The 18,289-nt window shown below is 43.1% G+C and overlaps 1 pseudogene; it reads left to right on the top strand.

Annotated features, from left to right (window-relative positions):
* The first annotated feature begins 11,018 nt into the window (after positions 1 to 11,018).
* The window catches only part of LOC127122344 (DNA-directed RNA polymerase subunit beta''-like), a 49,964-nt pseudogene continuing 42,693 nt past the window's right edge, over positions 11,019 to 18,289 (top strand).

Genomic DNA, 18,289 nt, shown 5'->3' with positions numbered 1-18,289 from the left:
TATTTTTATTTATTTATTTATTTATTTATTTTTCGTTTTTTTTTTCCGGATCTAATTCTGATTGACATGATGAAATGCAATATGAAATGAATGCATGAATGAGGAGGGCAAATTTTGGGGTGTTACAGCTGCCCCTATTTAATCATCAGCTAAACCGAGTAGGATGAAAGCGAACAGCGTATCAGACAAACGGGGTGAGCTGTGATTGAATACCAAAGATAGACCGAAAATTTGCGCTCCGAGAACACCACAAAAACGCGGAAATACACCGTGCTGTTTATTTTTCTTCCGATCCTCTGGCTTAATCTGGAGTTTCGATCCTCTGGCTGAACCTATACTCAATTTAGTCCTCTGGTTGGATATTAATTTTGATCCTCGGGCTGGATACGATTTTGATCTTCTGGCTAGATCTTCTTCGATCTTCTGGCTAGATCTCCTTCGTTTCGATTCTCTGGCTGAATCTATTTCCTTTGATTCTCTGGCTGAATCTACTTCGATCTTCTGGCTTGATCTGAATTGTTTCGATTCTCTGGCTGAATCTATTTCTGGTCTTCGGGCTAGACCTGACTTCGATCTTCTGGCTAGATCTTCTTTGATCTTCTGGCTAGATCTCCTTTGTTTCGATTCTCTGGCTGAATCTATTTCCTTTGATTCTCTGGCTGAATCTACCTCGATCTTCTGGCTAGATCTGAATTGTTTCGATTCTCTGGCTGAATCTATTTCCGGTCTTCGGGCTAGACCTGACTTCGATCTTCTGGCTAGATCTTCTTCGATCTTCTGGCTAGATCTCCTTTGTTTCGATTCTCTGGCTGAATCTATTTCGATCTTCTGGCTAGATCTGGATTGTTTTGATGATAAATTCCCATCATTAGGATCCCGCATCTGAGGCATGCGCTGGTTGACCCTCTTTTGAAATCTACACCCAACCTTCATATTAGATATGCAGCTTCGAGCATATTCCACTTTTGGGCTTCGTACATATTCTTCGGGCTAGAACATGTTGTAACGACTCCTCTATTAGACTTGGGCTTGCTGGGGAAATAAAGCTTGTAGGCGACTTCATTGGGGAATCTTCAAATTGAGCCTTAGGCTGGCTTACTGGAACACGATTCTCAGGCTGAATCTTCGAAATGACCCTCAGGCTGGATCACTGGAACACGATTCTCAGGCTGAATCTTCGAAATGACCCTCAGGCTGGATCACTAGAACACGATTCTCAGGCTGAATCTTCAAAATGACCCTCAGGCTGGATCACTAGAACACGATTCTCAGGCTGAATCTTCAAAACGACCCTCAGGCTGGATCACTCACGCTTGATCCTCTGGCTGGATCTCATGACCTTGGTTGTAAAGTAATTCTTCAGTCTGCTTGGAAGAACCTGTTTATCAGCTTATGTGTATGCTTGATATGATATGCATGCAAATGCAAATGTTATGCATGGTGTAAAAAGAAATCTGCTTGGGGAAGCAAACTCCGGTAGGGAACAGATCGTTGTATCAATCCTTGAATGCTCTGTGGGGAATGATCCGTCTGCCGGGACCAATGAGCCACCAGAAATAAATTGGCTGCTTGAAAAGTTGACCTTGCGAGGGGAGTATCAACTATGGAAATTTTTCTCGGCGAGGCTCTGTGAGGAGAGTCTGTGGGGAAAACACTTCCTGGGGAAATGTAGTAGGAAACGACCTTTGTTGGGGATATGAACTTGCTAATCGTCCTCAAGCTGGGGATTAGAACAAATCTGTTAGAAATAATCTGCTGGGGATGAGATGAACACTGGGAACACCACCCTCTCATCTGTTGGTTATGCAACCACTCCGTTGTTGCTAGGAAGATACAGTCTGACACTGTCAACTCCGCTGGGGATATATAGTCTGGATACTGTCAACTCTACTGGGGATAGACAGTCTGGATACTGTCAACTCTGTTGGGGAACATGCTCTGCTGTGGAGAGACTTTGTCAACCGCTTGGGGATGAGGATTCATGACTTGGCATCTGGTTCCTGTGACCTGCAACCAAAAATACACGTATGCCTCGGGGGAATTACTCGGTTTGAATTCACCGTCCGGGATTAAGCACATTCAAAGCAATTTTAAATGTTTTCCTGTGCAAATCATCTGCAAAAGCCACCATTATGTTCATATGCAATATGTTTTATCAAAAATTCGGACATTTTTGCAAACAAGCTGATAAATGAAAAATAAAGAGGCTCTTTAACTGAATTATTCGACTCTTAATGGGGAGAAAATTTGTGCCAGGAATAGGCGAGGGTATCAGGAAGCTGATCCCTGAAAAGAGGTGATCGCTATAAAAAGAGAACTATCCTAATGGCAATGGGGATACGGGGTCCCACCGAGTTTCGACTCTGCTATGGCTCGTATGTCCTCAAGACGCTCTGCTCATCTTGCTTTCTGAAGTGGATGATTAGTCGATCTTTAACCTTCGAAGATTGCCGGATTAAATGAAACGGTGATATAACACTGATGAACTCAGATCACAGTCATTCGCTTATTCCCTAACTTTTGCCTGGATCGCCCCCTTTTTCGGGTTTTCAATCCATCGGGATACCCATTTTTGCCTGAGCCGCCCTTTTGGGTTTTCGACTCACCGGGTGTACTCTTTTTTTATATCCCTAATTTTTGCCCGAACCTCTTTATTCTCTTTTTTTTTGTTCGTCGGGATGCCCTTTTTTTTGCCTGGACTATTCTTTTTATCGTCCAGCGGGTCTATTTTATGCGAAGTATTTTTTTTTAACTGCGTCTGAGTTAATAGGGAACGGGAAGTCTTCGCCATCCATGGTTGTCAGCATCAGAGCTCCGCCAGAGAAAACTCATTTAACCACGTACGGACCCTCGTAGTTCGGTGTCCATTTGCCCCTGTGATCTGTGTTGGGAGGAAGAAATCTTTTGAGTACCAATTCACCGACTTGATACCCCCGAGGGCGCACTTTCTGACCAAATGCTTTCTTCATTCGTCTCTGACCGAGATACGTCAATTCTGGGTACGTAGTTCCAGCATAGCACCATTTCCCGTTGGTTTGATTGATGACCAAAGCTGAATCCCCGTATACATCCAGGGTTTTAATTTGTATATTGATGGCTTCCTCAAGTCTTAGGATACAAGCTTCGTATTCGGCTTCATTGTTGGTGCAGGGAAAAGTTATTCTGACACCAAATGGCATATGAACCCCCTTCCGGTGTGATCAACACTATACCAACTCCGCGACCATTGACGTGGACCGCCCCATCAAACATCATAACCCATTTGGATTCAGGGTCAGGCCCCTCCTCCGGGAGTGGTTCCTCTCAATCTTTCGATTTGAGAAACATGATGTCCTCATCAGGAAAGTCAAACCTCATAGGTTGGTAATCATCAATCGGTTGCTCTGCAAGATAGTCTGACAAGACACTTCCCTTGATGGCTTTTTGTGAAGTGTATTGGATGTCATACTCTGTCAGTATCATTTGTCACCTAGTAACCTTTCCGGTAAGTGCTGGCTTTTCAAAAATATACTTGACTGGATCCATTTTTGATATCAATAGAGTCGTGTGAGTCAACATATACTGTCTTAGTCGGCGAGCAGCCCATGCCAAAGCGCGGCAAGTTTTCTCGAGCAATGAGTATCTTTGTTCACAGTCGGTAAACTTTTGCTAAGGTAGTATATTGCATGCTCTTTTCGACCTGACTCGTCATGCTGACCGAGCACACAACCCATTGACCTTTCTAACACAGTCAAGTACATGATCAACGGTCTTTCCTCTCGGCCTGTAGACTGGCCCCGATCTTGATCTCTTTCTTGTCGTCTTCGGTACCAACGTTGACGGTCTCAATCACCTCCTGATAAGGTGTAATAGCTCGGTCCTCCTGTTTCAACAATCTGGCTAACCCTTCAGGCAATTCACAATCTTCCTCAGCCCCTTCTTCGGCTTGATAGATAGGATTGTCGAAGTCATACTTGGCCATAGCAGTGTCGTTAGCAGTGAGATCCGAGTGGTCGGCTCTGCATGATGGAGGATCATGCTTTACCTTAGCATGAGAGATTTTTTTTTTGGAAAGAAAGAAAAAACGAAAAAAGAAACATTGCCATTTTTTTTTGTAAAAGTAAAAAAAAAACTGAAAGAAAGAGAACACAAAATTGTTTGCAAAAGCTGTCCTTTATTGATGATAAAAATAATTGCGAAATGTATCTAAATGGATGGCCCTACAAATGAGCCGTTACACCTTGGGCAAAGTGTAAGACTTTATTATGCATGTAATAAAGGAAAACAATAAAAATCACTCTTTCAGTAGAGTAACCCGGACGGTTTTTTCAGACGACCAATTGTCGAACTTTTCTCCCGGGACACACGGGCGAATCCAGCTATCTAAGTCATAGTCGCTGTCAGCCTTGTCTTCATCTGCAGCATTGACGATGTGGGGGGAAACCAAACCCCCGCTAGAGAGAGTACCGATTTCATTCTTCTGAGATCCCGGAGCATACCCCAATCCAAACTTGTCTTCTTTGATGATTGGCTCCACAAATTTGCCCCAGCCTTGGGCATTACCAGCTTTAACCACTTCGACAGCTTGCTTGTATGAAGAGATAGAAGTCCCGACCTTCTCAAACTCAGGTGAAAAGACAGCTTCGGGCGCGACCTCATTGATGTTTGTAGTTTCGAAGCCCTGACACAGCATCTCGTGCATCTCGCCGTCCATCTCTACATACTTAAATGTAGACAGGTGGCTAACAAAAATATCCTCTTCACCACATACAGTGACGATCTGACCTTCTAATTCATATTTGAGCTTCTGGTGGAGGGTAGAAGTAACAGCACCGGCAGCATGAATCCAAGGCCGACCTAGCAGACAGCTGTAGGCAGGCTGGATATCCATAACATAAAAGGTGCTCTTGAACACCTGCGGTCCAATCTTAACTGGCAACTCAACTTCGCCAAAGAAAGCTCTCTTAGAGCCATCAAAAGCCCTCACAACTAAGTTACTTGGCCTCAGGATGATGCCATCGCAATCCAACTTCATTAAGGCTTTCTTTGGAAGAACATTCAGAGAAGAGCCTGTATCAACCAAAACATGGGAAAGCACCACCCCTTTGCACTCCATTGTGATATGCAAGGCTTTGTTGTGATTCCTTCCCTCAGGTGTCAGGTCATTATCGGTGAAACCTAGCCCCCGGCTAGCGTTTACATTGGAAACTACCGACTCCAGCTGGTTAACAGTTATCTCCGGTGGAACATAGGCCATATTCAGTACTTTCAACAAGGCTGCTCTGTGCGCCTTAGAGCACAGCAATAGTGAGAGAATGGAGATCTTTGAGGGTGTCTGATTTAGCTGGTCGACTACCTTGTAGTCACTTTTCTTGATAATCCTCATAAACTCATCCACTTCCTTCTCGAATGCGGTCTTAGGAGGATCTTCCTCAGTAGTAACCTCTTCGGTGGATACCTGTTTCCCTTTAGCCTTGGCAGCTGCCTCGGCTTCAGTATTCGCGCGTAATGTTGATGGTGCAAATAGGCATCCACTGCGAGTGAAGCCACCAACCCCTCCAACATTGTCTACAGCGGAGCTACCAATGTCAATGTCTTCTTCGTTAACTTTCTGCCCCTGGCAGTAGATATCAGCCCCATAGTGCCACGGGATAGCACTGTCTTTCTCATACGGAACAGGTCCTGGTACCGTGATGGTGATTGGACCAACCAAAGTCGGTTGAGGGCTGTCAGAGTAAATTGCGACTGGTGCTGAACTTTTGATGTTCACCGCTGCTGGTTCTGTACTTTCTGGGAAATATATTGTTGTCGGAGCGAGTCTCTCGGGAACATATATTTCTTCAGGAGTGAAATAAAACGTCACCGTCGATACATCATTCTTCACTGGACGGGCCTGATCGAACTGAAGACAACCTTCATCTATCAGTTGCTGAATACCCTTTCTCAAACTATCACATCCGTTTTCGGCAGCTTGACAATTTCTGCATTCTTCCCCACAGCCCGGGAAAATCTGTCCTTTCAGAAGTCAGTCTTTAACCACCGATAGTGAAGTCTTCACCTTAGTCACATCAGAAACCAAATTCAAAGTTTCCCCACTATCAACAGCATTAATCCTCTACCCGCCGCGAGCCGGCATCGGGTTCTGGATAACATTAGGCACCGGAGCAAAATTGATAGCCTGGGCATCTCTCAAATCTTGTACCTTTAATTGGAGAGCCTTGCAATTATCTGTAGTATGGCCAGGTGCGTTGGAGTGAAAAGCACATCTGGCGTTGACATCATAACCTCTAGGCAGATTATTGGGATCGATTGGTGGGGCCAGAGTTCTCAATGTAACCAGATTCATGTCAATCAGCTTAGGAAGTAATACTGAATAAGGCATTGGGATTGGCTCGATGACCCGGTCCGTCTGCCTTGGACGTTGTTGATAGTGTCTCTGCTGACCCGGATTACCTCCTTGTTGTTGATTGTTGTACCTGGGTTGTTGTTGCGGATGATATTGCGGTTGAGGAACAGGTGTTGGAATAGTGACTGCGGCCACTTGATCTTGATAATAATTAGGGCGTCCTTTACTCCTGCCTCTGCCGGCATACACAACGCTTGCCTCGCCTTCTTTTCTTCGCTGACCGTTACCAGCATACGGTCTCTTGGGACCGGATGAGTTGGAAGCACTATTGTCTTGAATTCGGCCCATCTTCAACAGACTCTCGATTCTTTCTCCAGCAATTACTATCTCTGCAAAGCTGATTGACGGGCAAGCAGCCAATCTCTCAATATAATTGCCTTGAAGAGTGTGGTCATGAACATGTCCGCCATCTCCCTTTCAGACATAGGGGGTTGGACGGACGCAACAATCTGTCTCCAACGCTGAGCATATTCTCTAAAGGTCTCCTTGGCAGTCTGGGACATACCTTGCAACAAGGTCCGATTTGGAGCCATGTCCAAGTTGTATTGATATTGCTTGACAAAAGCCTCTGCCAAGTCTTTCCAGCTCTTGATGGTAGTACGAGACAAATGAGAATACCATTCACGAGAAGCTCCAGTTAGACTGTCTTCAAAATAGTACATCCACAGCTTTTCATCTTCCGTGTGAGCTCCCAACCTTCCCAAATAAGATTGGAGATGAGTGCGTGGGCAAGAAGCCCCGTTGTATTTCTCAAAAATAGGGGGTTTGAACTTGTGAGGAATCCTTACTCCCTGAACCAGACCAAGATTTGTGACATCAAAGCCTAAGAAATTTTGAGACTCCAAAGATTTGAGCTTCTCAGCAAGCTCATCCATACGGCGAGTGGTCTCGAGGGCCTCGTCGTGCAAAGAAAATTGATCACACTGATAATCTTCAGTAACGGGGCGCCCGTTAATCCGAATTCCTTGATTCACATTGTACCTTCCACCAATACCATTTCCAACATTCCCTGTGTTGCCAACATTACCCGGGTTTCCATCAGCATTTGCGTTACCAGTGTTACCAGTGTTCACAGGGTTATCAGCGTTCCCAGGGTTACCAGGGTTTCCCTTAGCATTTGGTATCTCCACCTCCGGATCGGGTCTCGGTTGCTCAACCAATTCCCTCAGCTTTTCCTGGCCTTCTGCCATACCAGTCATCAATGTCATGAACTGATCCATCCTTTCACGCATATCAGCCAGCTCTTTCTGTACTTGGTCCATCGCTAGTCGTGGACGGTTTTCCTTTGTCGGGTATCTGTGAACTCGCTTGGGACCAATAACTGCCTGATACAGGGAACAAACATTAGACACTGCGGTGACACCTGCAAAACAGACAAGGGTTAATATGCATGGTATGCGATGCACTGCTTGTTCAGTTTTAAGGCACCCCCGTTTTGAAAGGGAATACCCTGCAAATGAATAAGCATGAGATGTTGGATGCAAATATGCAGATGATGTTATGCAATGCAAAGGCATGTCAATCAGAATTGATGGATCCGCTTGAACATCTGTCAGGTTGCACTTCCTGGAGAGAAATTCACTGAGGAATATAATACAAGACCAAAACTCTGCTCCAGAAAACCGGGTTGGTTGGAGGTTAAGGTTTCCTGAATTTAGCCCACCCCTCACTGGTAGGTTCTAAGAACAGAAGTTCGTCAGCTTCAGTCCTTCAGTCGCGAATAATACATTTACCACTGAAGGTTTGGAATTATTACGGGATAAAAGACCTCCACTGACTCCCCTCAACAGGACATCCTAAAGCAAGTTCCCAGTCTCGGGGTCCTCGGATTGATCAGCGAGAATGCGCCCACCAGAGCTAACATAATCACGTCTCGGAGGAGAGGCCTCGACTGAGTTCTCGGGAAATGGTCACCAGAGTCGACGATTTCTAAAGGAACACCATGTCGTTACGGAACATCCGTAGGACATAATATATCCAAAAGAAACCTCGTCTGGGTGTGGTTCTTCACGAACGACTTAACGTAGCAACATGCCACGCAAGCCTCATGATCATCCACTCTAAAACCTGTGTGTACACTCAAGCCTGGGTAATGGGCTTATCTCTCGTAGAACATCCCATCCCAACAAACAAACAACAGCTCCAACAGATACAGCAGATGAATGCAAGCAAGTTAGTGAATAAATGTACAAAAGCATGAACACCCAAAAAACAAGAAATCACAAAAGCTAGGAGGGACTCGCTTAGGGCAGATGGACCAGCAAGAGGTCAACTTCTTTCAGTCCCCAGCAGAGTCGCCAGCTGTCGCAACCTGAAAAATACAGTGCGCGAAAAAACAACCGGCGAAAGAAAATGACAGAAGAGTCGCCACCGTGCGTTATTCATCCCAAAGGAGGGAAAGGAAACGCTCGAAGTAAACCTGAAAAAGGAAAGGACAAGACGGGGTCTCGCAACCAAATCTTGGGTTCGGGAGTCGGTTTTGCGAAGGGAAGGTATTAGCACCCCTACGCATCCGTAGTACTCTACGGGATCCACTTTTGTAGTTTTCGTCTAAAGGGTGTGGGTTTATCTTGTGCTGTTTGCCAAAAAAAAGGGTTAAATGAAAATGACTCGCGCGAATGTCGCATCCACTGCATACGTATCTCATCTGAATATGAGAATTAGAGTCTTCGTAGCTCGGCTACCTATGGGTTAGGGGGATGTGTGCTCGCTAAGACATCGCGTCTTATGCCTACGTATCTCATCTGGACCAAGAATCAGAGCAAAACGTAGTTCGACTAACTATGGGGTTATGGATTGGGTTTTGGACGAACGACGTCACTACGCAATCTACCGGATGCTCGACCTTTAGAGACTTACTCGCCTGTAGTAGAAGGAGTTAACGTGTTGCTTTGGGTTTTAGGGTTTGGGATGCTCAAGGGCAAAAAGGCAGTCCTTGATGAAGGAACCGCGCTACCTGCAGGGATACGAACACATACAAAACAAACATGTATAAAGTAAATGTGCCAACAAGGGGCTCAGAAGTAAATAAACAAAAGAAAACAAATGCCTCCTATCGAGGTCTTCCAGCTAAGAAAGCGATAAAATGCGGAAAAGAGGTAAAAGTACCACACGGATGAAGATCCGAAGTAACAGCAATTAAAGGAGTAAGAAACCCAGAGATCTCCCAAGCTAATGTCATCAAAGAAAAGTAAGTCAGTACAGGTAATCGGAATGAACCTCCAGGGGGTATCCCACAAATAAAGTGGAAAACCACGCAAGTTATCCCTGCAAAAGTCATGTGAGCCCTCACAAAAACTCAACAAAAGGGTTAGTGAAACACCATAAGCATTTTTTTCATGGATAACAGTATGGTTTCAGAAACCTCAAACCCTGTGGCATACACTTCAGAAATTAAACGATTAAGCATTCAAGGCATTATTTATACATTCATACATAATTATGAACCCGTGGGCAAAAACCTAATGAAATTCATCCATCATACCTCAAACATTCAAAGTATTCAACTTCAAAGCAAAAGATAATGGGAATAAAGGCAAACCTGATTGGAGAGCTTGATTGAAATTGAGTTGCACCCGTGAGGTTTACAAAACAATCTTTAGGGTTTATGTGAGGCAGAGATGATTCTGTATAGTTGAGTTTCCTTCAGGGTTTGGAGGCTGCTCTGAACTCCGTTAGGTCTTCTCTCACTATCTTTTTCCTCAGGGTTTTGTTCCAAGGAAACCTCAGAGTATTTTGCTTCTCTTCCTTTTCCTCAAGTGAAGCCTTGGTATTTATAGACTGAATTTCATGGTTTTGTGGGCTCAAATGAGAGAGACCCAAGTCCAAATTTTTTTATTATATTTTATTTATTTTTTTATTATTATTTTTATTTATTTATTTTTTTTGTAAAAAAATAATTTATTTATTTTCATTTTTTTTTTCGGATCTAATTCTGATTGACATGATGAAATGCAATATGAAATGAATGCATGAATGAGGAGGGAAAAATTTGGGGTGTTACAACATCCATTGGTGTGTAAGGGATTCAACACAGACTTTGATGGGGATCAAATGGTTGTTCATGTGCCTTTATCTTTGGAGGCTCAAGCAGAAGCTCTTTTACTTATGTTTTCTCATACGAATCTCTTGTCTCCGACTATTGGGGATCCCATTTGTGTACTAACTCAATATATGCTTATTGGACTTTATGTATTAACTAGCGGAAATCGTCGAGGTATTTATACAAATAGGTATAATTCATTTAATTGCAGAAATTCTCAAAATGAAAAAATGAGCAATTAGAACTTTAAGAACTTGAAGTATATGAAAAAAAAACCTTTTTTTGCAATTCATATGATGCAATTAGAGCTTATAGACTGAAAAGAATCAATTTTGATAGTCCTTTTTGGCTCCGGTGGCGAATAGATCAATGCATTATGTCTTCAAGAGAAGTTCCTATCGAAGTTCACTATGAATCTTTTGGTACCTATTATGAGATTTATGGGGATTATTTAGTAATAATAAGTATAAAAAAAGAAATTTGTTGTATATACATTCGAACCACTATTGGTCATATTTATTTTTATCGAGAAATCGAAGAATATATACAAGGTTTTTCTCGAGCCTATTCATACGGTATCTAATCATATAGATGGTTAGTGTTGGTATCCACGCTAAGTCAATTCATGATACTAGTGTAAATTCAGGTCAACTAGCATCTTTTCCATTTTCTACGTGAATAAACATAAAGAAAAGGGAGTTTTCCAATCATTCACTCAAATTCATTATCGTCGAACCGAATACCACTGGGAGGTACTTATGGCAGAATGGGCCAATCTAGTCTTTCACAATAACGTGATAGGTGGAACTGCCATTAAACGACTTATTAGCATATTAAAATAGATCATTTCGGAATGGCATATACATCACACATCCTGGATCAAGTAAAGACTCTAGGATTCCATCAAGCTACTGCCACATCTATTTCATTAGGAACAGATGATCTTTTAACAATACCTTCTAAAGGATGGCTAGTCCAAGTGCTGAACAACAAAGTTCCGTTTTGGAAAAACATAATCATTATGGGAATGTCCATGCGGTAGAAAAATTACGCCAATCCATTGAAATATGGTATGCTACAAGCGAATATTTGCGACAACAAATGAATCCCAATTTTCGGATGTCTGGCCCCTTTAATCCAACCCATATAATTTCTTTTTCAGGAGCTAGAGGAAATGCATCTCAAGTGCACCAATTAGTCGGAATGAGAGGATTAATGTCAAATCCACAAGGACAAATGATTGATTTACCCATTCAAAGCAATTTACGTGAAGGATTGTCTTTAACAGAATATATAATTGCTACGGAGCCCATAAAGGGGTTGTAGATACTGTTGTACGAACATCAAATGTTATATATCTTACACGTAGACTTGTTGAAGTGGTCCAACACATTGTTGTATGGTGAACAGATTGTGGTACCATCCGTGGGATTTTTGTAAACACCCGAAATGAAATGATGCCAAAAAGAATTTTGATACAATCATTAATTGGTCGTGTAGTAGCCGAGAATATATATATATATATATATATATATATATATATATATATATATATATATATATATATATATATATATATATATATATATATATATATATATATATATATAGGTTCATGGTGCATTATCGTTAGAAATCAAGATATTGGAATTGGACTTATCAATCGATTCATAACTTTTCAAACACAACCAATATTTATTAGAACTCCCTTTACATGTAGGAATACGTCTTGGATCTGCCGATTGTGTTATGGGGGGGAGTCCTATTCATGGGTGTCGCAGCCTAAAAAATATAGTATGCAAAAAACAACCGGCGAAGAAGAAATGACAGAAGAGTCGCCACCGTGCGTTATTTATCCCAAGGGAGGGAAAGGAAACGCTCGAAGTAAACCTGGAAAAAGGAAAGGAAAAGACAAGGTCTCGCAACCAAATCTTGGGTTCGGGAGTCGATTATGCGAATGGAAGGTATTAGCACCCCTACGCATCCGTAGTACTCTACGGGATCCACTCTTGTTGTTCTTGTCTAAAGGGTGTAGGTTTATCTAATGTACTATTTACTAAAAGAGGGGTCAAAAGAAAATGACTCGCACGGATGTCGCATCCACTGCATACGTATCTCATCCGAATATGAGAATCAGAGTCTTCGTAGCTCGGCTGGCCCATGGGTTAAAGAGGAGTGTGCTCGCTAAGACATCGCGTCTTATGCCTACGTATCTCATCTGGAATGAGAATCAGAGCAAAACGTAGTTCGGCTGACCTATTTGTTTGTTTTGGATGAACGACGTTACTACGCAATCTACCGGATGCTCGACCTTTGGAGACTTACTCGCCTGTAGTAGAAGGAGTTAACGTGTTCTTAGGAGAAGAAATATCAATGGGTTTGTTTGTGTTTTAGGGATGCTCATGCAAAAAGGAAGTCCTAGACGAAGGATCCGTGCTACCTTAATTGACATGCAAACGAGAGACTATACGAAGCCTAGCAATCCTATGGGGAGACGATTACACCATACAAAACGAACATGCATAAAGTAAACGCGCCAACAAGGGGCGCAAACATACGTGGGTAGGGCTTTAGTCAAGAGGGGTCATATCAACCTCGACAAACAAACCATGGAAAGGTAATCAAACGGGCTCTTAACCGCTGACATTGAACGTCAGGGTGAGCAGATCAAAAGGGTAATGAGGATAAGACCTCATAGCTCTTAACCCTGGACGGGGTGAGCTCATGACAAAAAGTGGGGATTCAGAAAGGTGGAACCCTCTCCACTGACTGACCGGACAAAAGATCTTAGGCTTTTGTTCTGAAGTATCGACACGTAGTGCGAGCATAAAGAACGACACACTGAATAACGGGGGATTGATTACTAATCCCTTTTGTCCGTCAATTGCCTCTTCATAGAGGTCTTTAGCACTGGTGCCTCTTCTTGGAGGTCTTTTAGGCACAAAGGTAAACACACAAAAACATTGTCTCCTATCGAGGTCTTCCAGCTAAGAAAGCAGTAAAATGCTGAAAAGATGTAAAGGGATCAAAAGATCTACCACACGGATAAAAATCCGAAGTAATAACGACTAAAGAAGCAAGAAACCCAGTGATCTCTCAAACTAGCACCACCAAAGAAAGCAAGTCAGCAAAAGCAATCAGAATAAATCTCCACGTGGTATCCCACAAATAAAGTGGAATACCAAGCAAGCTATCTCTTCAAGAGTCATGTGAGCCCTCACAAAAAAAACTCAACAAACAGGTTAGAGAAACAAGATGGGGCGCAATCAAGAGTTGCACCAAACCAGAATCAAAATATAGCCACATGAATCATGTCATTAAAGTTCACAAAAAGCTCACAAAAGCAACCAAGGACAGGAGGCCTAGACCTCTTGTCAGACAAATGCATCAAAAGGGTGTCAAAACTCAAAGTCAGGGGGCAAGGATCCATACATCAAGACATGACATACATACCAAAACATGTGCCCGGATGCGATAGAAAACATGTCATAACAAACACAAAACAGATTGGAGAGAAAACACAAAAAAAACAGCTACTGTCGCGATCGCTACAGCATCGCTTAGCGAAGGCTTAGCGAAGCTTTGCTGTAGGCTCGCCTAGCGAAGGTGCTAGCGAAGGCCTGCGGGTTCTGGATTCTCCTTTGATAACAATACGATTTCAGAAATTAAGTGATCAAACATTCGAGGTATTGGTCTACACATTCATACATAGCTAAACCCACATGTGAAACCTAACGATATCCACTCTTCCAAATTCACCCATAATTCCTCACACATTCAGAAAATTTCGAATTGAAAGCATAAAGTAATGGAAATAAGGCAAACCTGATCGGCGAGATCGGTTGAAATTGAATTGCACCGTTGGGTTTGCAGAACAATCTTAGGGTTTACATGAGATGGAATTGGTTCTGTGCAGATGAGTTCCCTTTGGTGTGTATGAAGGCTGCTCTGAATTCTATTAGTCAGCTTGCTCTTTTTTCTCTCTGGGGTTTTTCCACTGAATTTTTAGAATTTATAACCTGATTTTCGTGGTCCTGTGGGCTCAAATGAGAGAGGTCCAAGTCCAAGATTTTTCTATTATATTTTGAAAACGCGTGCGCTTCGCCTAGCGAAGGATTTGCTCGCCTAGCGAGCATGACAGTTCAGACTCGCTAAGCGAACCACGCTGCTCGCCTAGCGAGCATGACAACTCAGGAACAGATTTTTGCTTCTTCAAGATTAGCGTTTCGCATGATGAATGGACCCCATTTGAACATGTTGGAAGTAACTCAAGTCTTTCCCTTGTGTTGACTGATCACCCAGATAGAATCCACAAAGTGTCTTGGATGATATTCAAGCTTCTTAATTCTGATTCTGATTGACATGATGAAATGCAATATGAAATGTTAAACGACCTAAAAATGAATGCATGAATGAGGGGGGCAAATTTGAGGTGCTACAGCTGCCCCTATTCAATCAACTGGAGACCCGAAAAGAAGATAGCAGTGACTTTCGCACTTTCGAGGTATCAAGGGATTAAATACAATAAAAGCCTGAAAATTTGCACTGAAGTAAAGTAACAATGCCTGTCAGAATCGGCAAAGAGGTGGTCTTGAAAGAAGAACCTGTCTGTCTGGTACGGTGAGAGTCGGTCTGGATACCGAAAAAGAACGTCAACCTGGATACCAAAATAAATGGTAACACAGAAATAACCATGGCCTGAATACCGCTCATCAGTCTGAATACTGGAAATGACTTCGATCTGAGCATCGGAAGATATGAGATTATCAATATCGGTCTGAACATCGAGAGACTGGCCTGAATGCCGCTTCGGTCTGAATACCGGAGATCTGGCCTGAACGCCACAAGTTGCATCGACCAGAACGTCGGAAACTTCTTCGATCTGAACATCGGAAAATTGGCCTGAATGCCACAAGTTGCATCGACCTGAACGTCGGAAACTTCTTCGATCTGAACATCGGAAAATTGGCTTGAATGCCACAAGTTGCATCGACCTGAACGTCGGAAACTTCTTCGATCTGAACGTCGGAAAATTGGCCTGAATGCCACTTCGGTCTGAATACCGGAAACTTGGCATGAATGCCACAAGTTGCATCGACCTGAACGTCGGAAACTTCTTCGATCTGAACATCGGAAAATTGGCCTGAATGCCACTTCGGTCTGAATACCGGAAACTTTCATGCCCGTCAGCATCGGCAGAAATAGGGAACATGATAATTGAGGCGGCGCGTGGGCCAAGGACCCCTGCTGGGAATAATAGGTCATGAACAACCTTCAGTCTGAGCACTAGAAACGACTTCTGGCTTATCACTTGGGATACCGAGAATATTTTATGCTTTATATGCGTATGTTTGAATTTTTCGATGGCGTAATGCTCCATGAAAATGGAAATGCTACGCAATTTGGGAGGATGCAATGCAATATGATTCTACATGCAGGGATGCGAAATGCTTGATTAGAGAGAATGCCAAGCCGAGACAAGGAATTCTGCTGGGGAAATGATCAGAATCTTCTGGACCCTGGCAAGGTTGTTGGAGATGCACCGCACAAAGAACTCTGTGGGGAAATGACCCGCCACACGGTGTTCTGGCAAATAACAAAATACCGAGGCTCTGACCGAGGAGAGAACGACACTGAAAACTGGCTGTTGAGGAAAGCGACAGTGGTCCTGGCAACCATAATTTACGAGAGACGATTCAGCAGGGGGCAAACACCGATACGGTACCGAGATTCTGCTTCAAGGAGAGAGACTGCGGATCTAGCGTCGAGATCGTCGATCTGGCATCGAACTTTGAGGAGCAGCCGCTTCTGCTGGGAAGGTACAGTCTGGCACTGTCAACTCCGATGGGGATATACAGTCTGGCACTATCGACTCTACTGGGGAGTGTATAATCTGAAACAAATGCTTGGGGAAGTACAACAGTGAGAGCCTGCTGGGGATTGAAGAATCCAACACTCGGACTAGCTCTGCAGGGATAAGATATCAAAATTCCAACTGTTGAGGAAAAACATCCGCGATCATTTGATGGGGACCTTGAGGAAATGCCCCGAGTGTACCTGTTCTGAATAGACGATCCAAGGCACTTAAAATTTACAGCAATTTTCAATGTTTATTAAGCACTTACCTGTAAAGCTCTTATGTTTCATGATGCAATGTTTATCAAAAAGTCGGACGTCATTTTTGTAAACAAAACAGCAAAATGAAAATGAACACAGATATGTACTGAATAACAGGTTTTTATTGATTGAGTGGCCTCTGAATAGGCATTTACATCAGGAAGCAATCCCTGGAAAGAGGTAATCGCACAAAAGATAAAAAAACAGAAATTAATCTAATGGCAATGTGAAATGGATTTCTATCGGGTTCCAATCCTGCTATGACTCGCTCGTCTTCAAGATCCTCCAGATGATCAGCTTTCCGAAAAAGGTGATTAGACTGTTTCCTATCCTTTGGAAGTTTCCAGTTATCGACGTGAGGTGAGATTCATAACTACTCAGAACGCGGTCATTCGCTTAATCCCTAACTTTTACCTGGATCGCCCTTTTCGGGTTTTCAATCCACCGGGACACCCATTTTTGCCTAAGTTGCCTTTTCAGGTTTTCAACCTACCGGGTGTACAATCTTTTCATTTTTAATCCCTAATTTTTGCCCGAACCCTCTCATTTTCTTGGTTCGTCGGGATGCCCATTTTTGCCTGGACTATTCTTTTTGTTGTCCAGCGGGTCTATTTTATGCGAAGTATTTTTTAACTGTGTTTGAGTTCACAGGGGAAGTAAAGTTTTCACCATCCATAGTTGCAAGCATTAAGGCTCCACCGTCAAAAACCTTGGTGACAATATACGGTCCATCATAGTTAGGAGTCCACTTGCCCCTGTGATTTGTCTGAGGAGGAAGGATCCTTTTCAACACTAGATCTCCAACTTGGAAACATCGAGCACGCACTCTCCGATCAAAGGCTCTCTTCATCCGACTCTGATACAACTGCCCATGACAAATGGCTGCCATTCGCTTCTCTTTGATAAGACTCAACTCATTGAACCTTGTCCGAATCCATTCAGCTTCGTCTAACTTGACATCCAACAGGACTCTTAGGAAGGAATCTCCACTTCAACAGGTAGGACTGCTTCCATTCCATACACAAGGGAGTAAGGGGTTGCCCCGGTCGATGTACGTACTGAGGTACGGTACCCATGCAAGGCGAAGGGTAGCATCTCATGCCAATCTTTGTACGTGACGACCATCTTCTGCACAATCTTCTTTATGTTCTTATTTGCTGCCTCAACAGCACCGTTCATCTTAGGGCGATAAGGGGAAGAATTGTGATGCTGAATGTTGAAGTTCTGGCACAACTCTTTCATCATTTTGTTATTGAGATTAGAACCATTATCAGTAATGATTCTTTCGGGAATCCCATAAAGACAAATGATTTCTTTCTTGATGAATCAGGCAACCACATGTCTAGTGACATTCGCGAATGATGCTGCTTCGACCCACTTGGTGAAATAGTCGATGGCAACAAGGATGAAGCGATGCCCATTGGAGGCAGTCGGCTCAATATTCCCAATCATATCAATGCCCCACATAGCAAATGGCCACGGCGAAGACATCACATTCAAAGGATTTGGCGGCACATGCACCTTATCAGCATAAATCTGGCATTTATGACACTTCTGAGCATATTTGAAACAATCAGATTCCATGGTCATCCAGTAATAACCCGCTCTCAACAATTTCTTAGCCATTGCATGTCCCCCGGCATGAGTACCAAAGGAGCCTTCATGAACTTCTTGCATTAACATGTCTGCTTCGTGTCTATCCACGCATCTGAGCAAAACCATGTCGAAGTTTCTCTTATACAATA

This window comes from Lathyrus oleraceus, chromosome 2, assembly GCF_024323335.1.
Source record: "Lathyrus oleraceus cultivar Zhongwan6 chromosome 2, CAAS_Psat_ZW6_1.0, whole genome shotgun sequence".
Lineage (NCBI taxonomy): Eukaryota > Viridiplantae > Streptophyta > Magnoliopsida > Fabales > Fabaceae > Lathyrus > Lathyrus oleraceus.
Note: the sequence above shows the minus strand (reverse complement) of the source record. Positions and strands in the feature narration are given on the sequence as shown.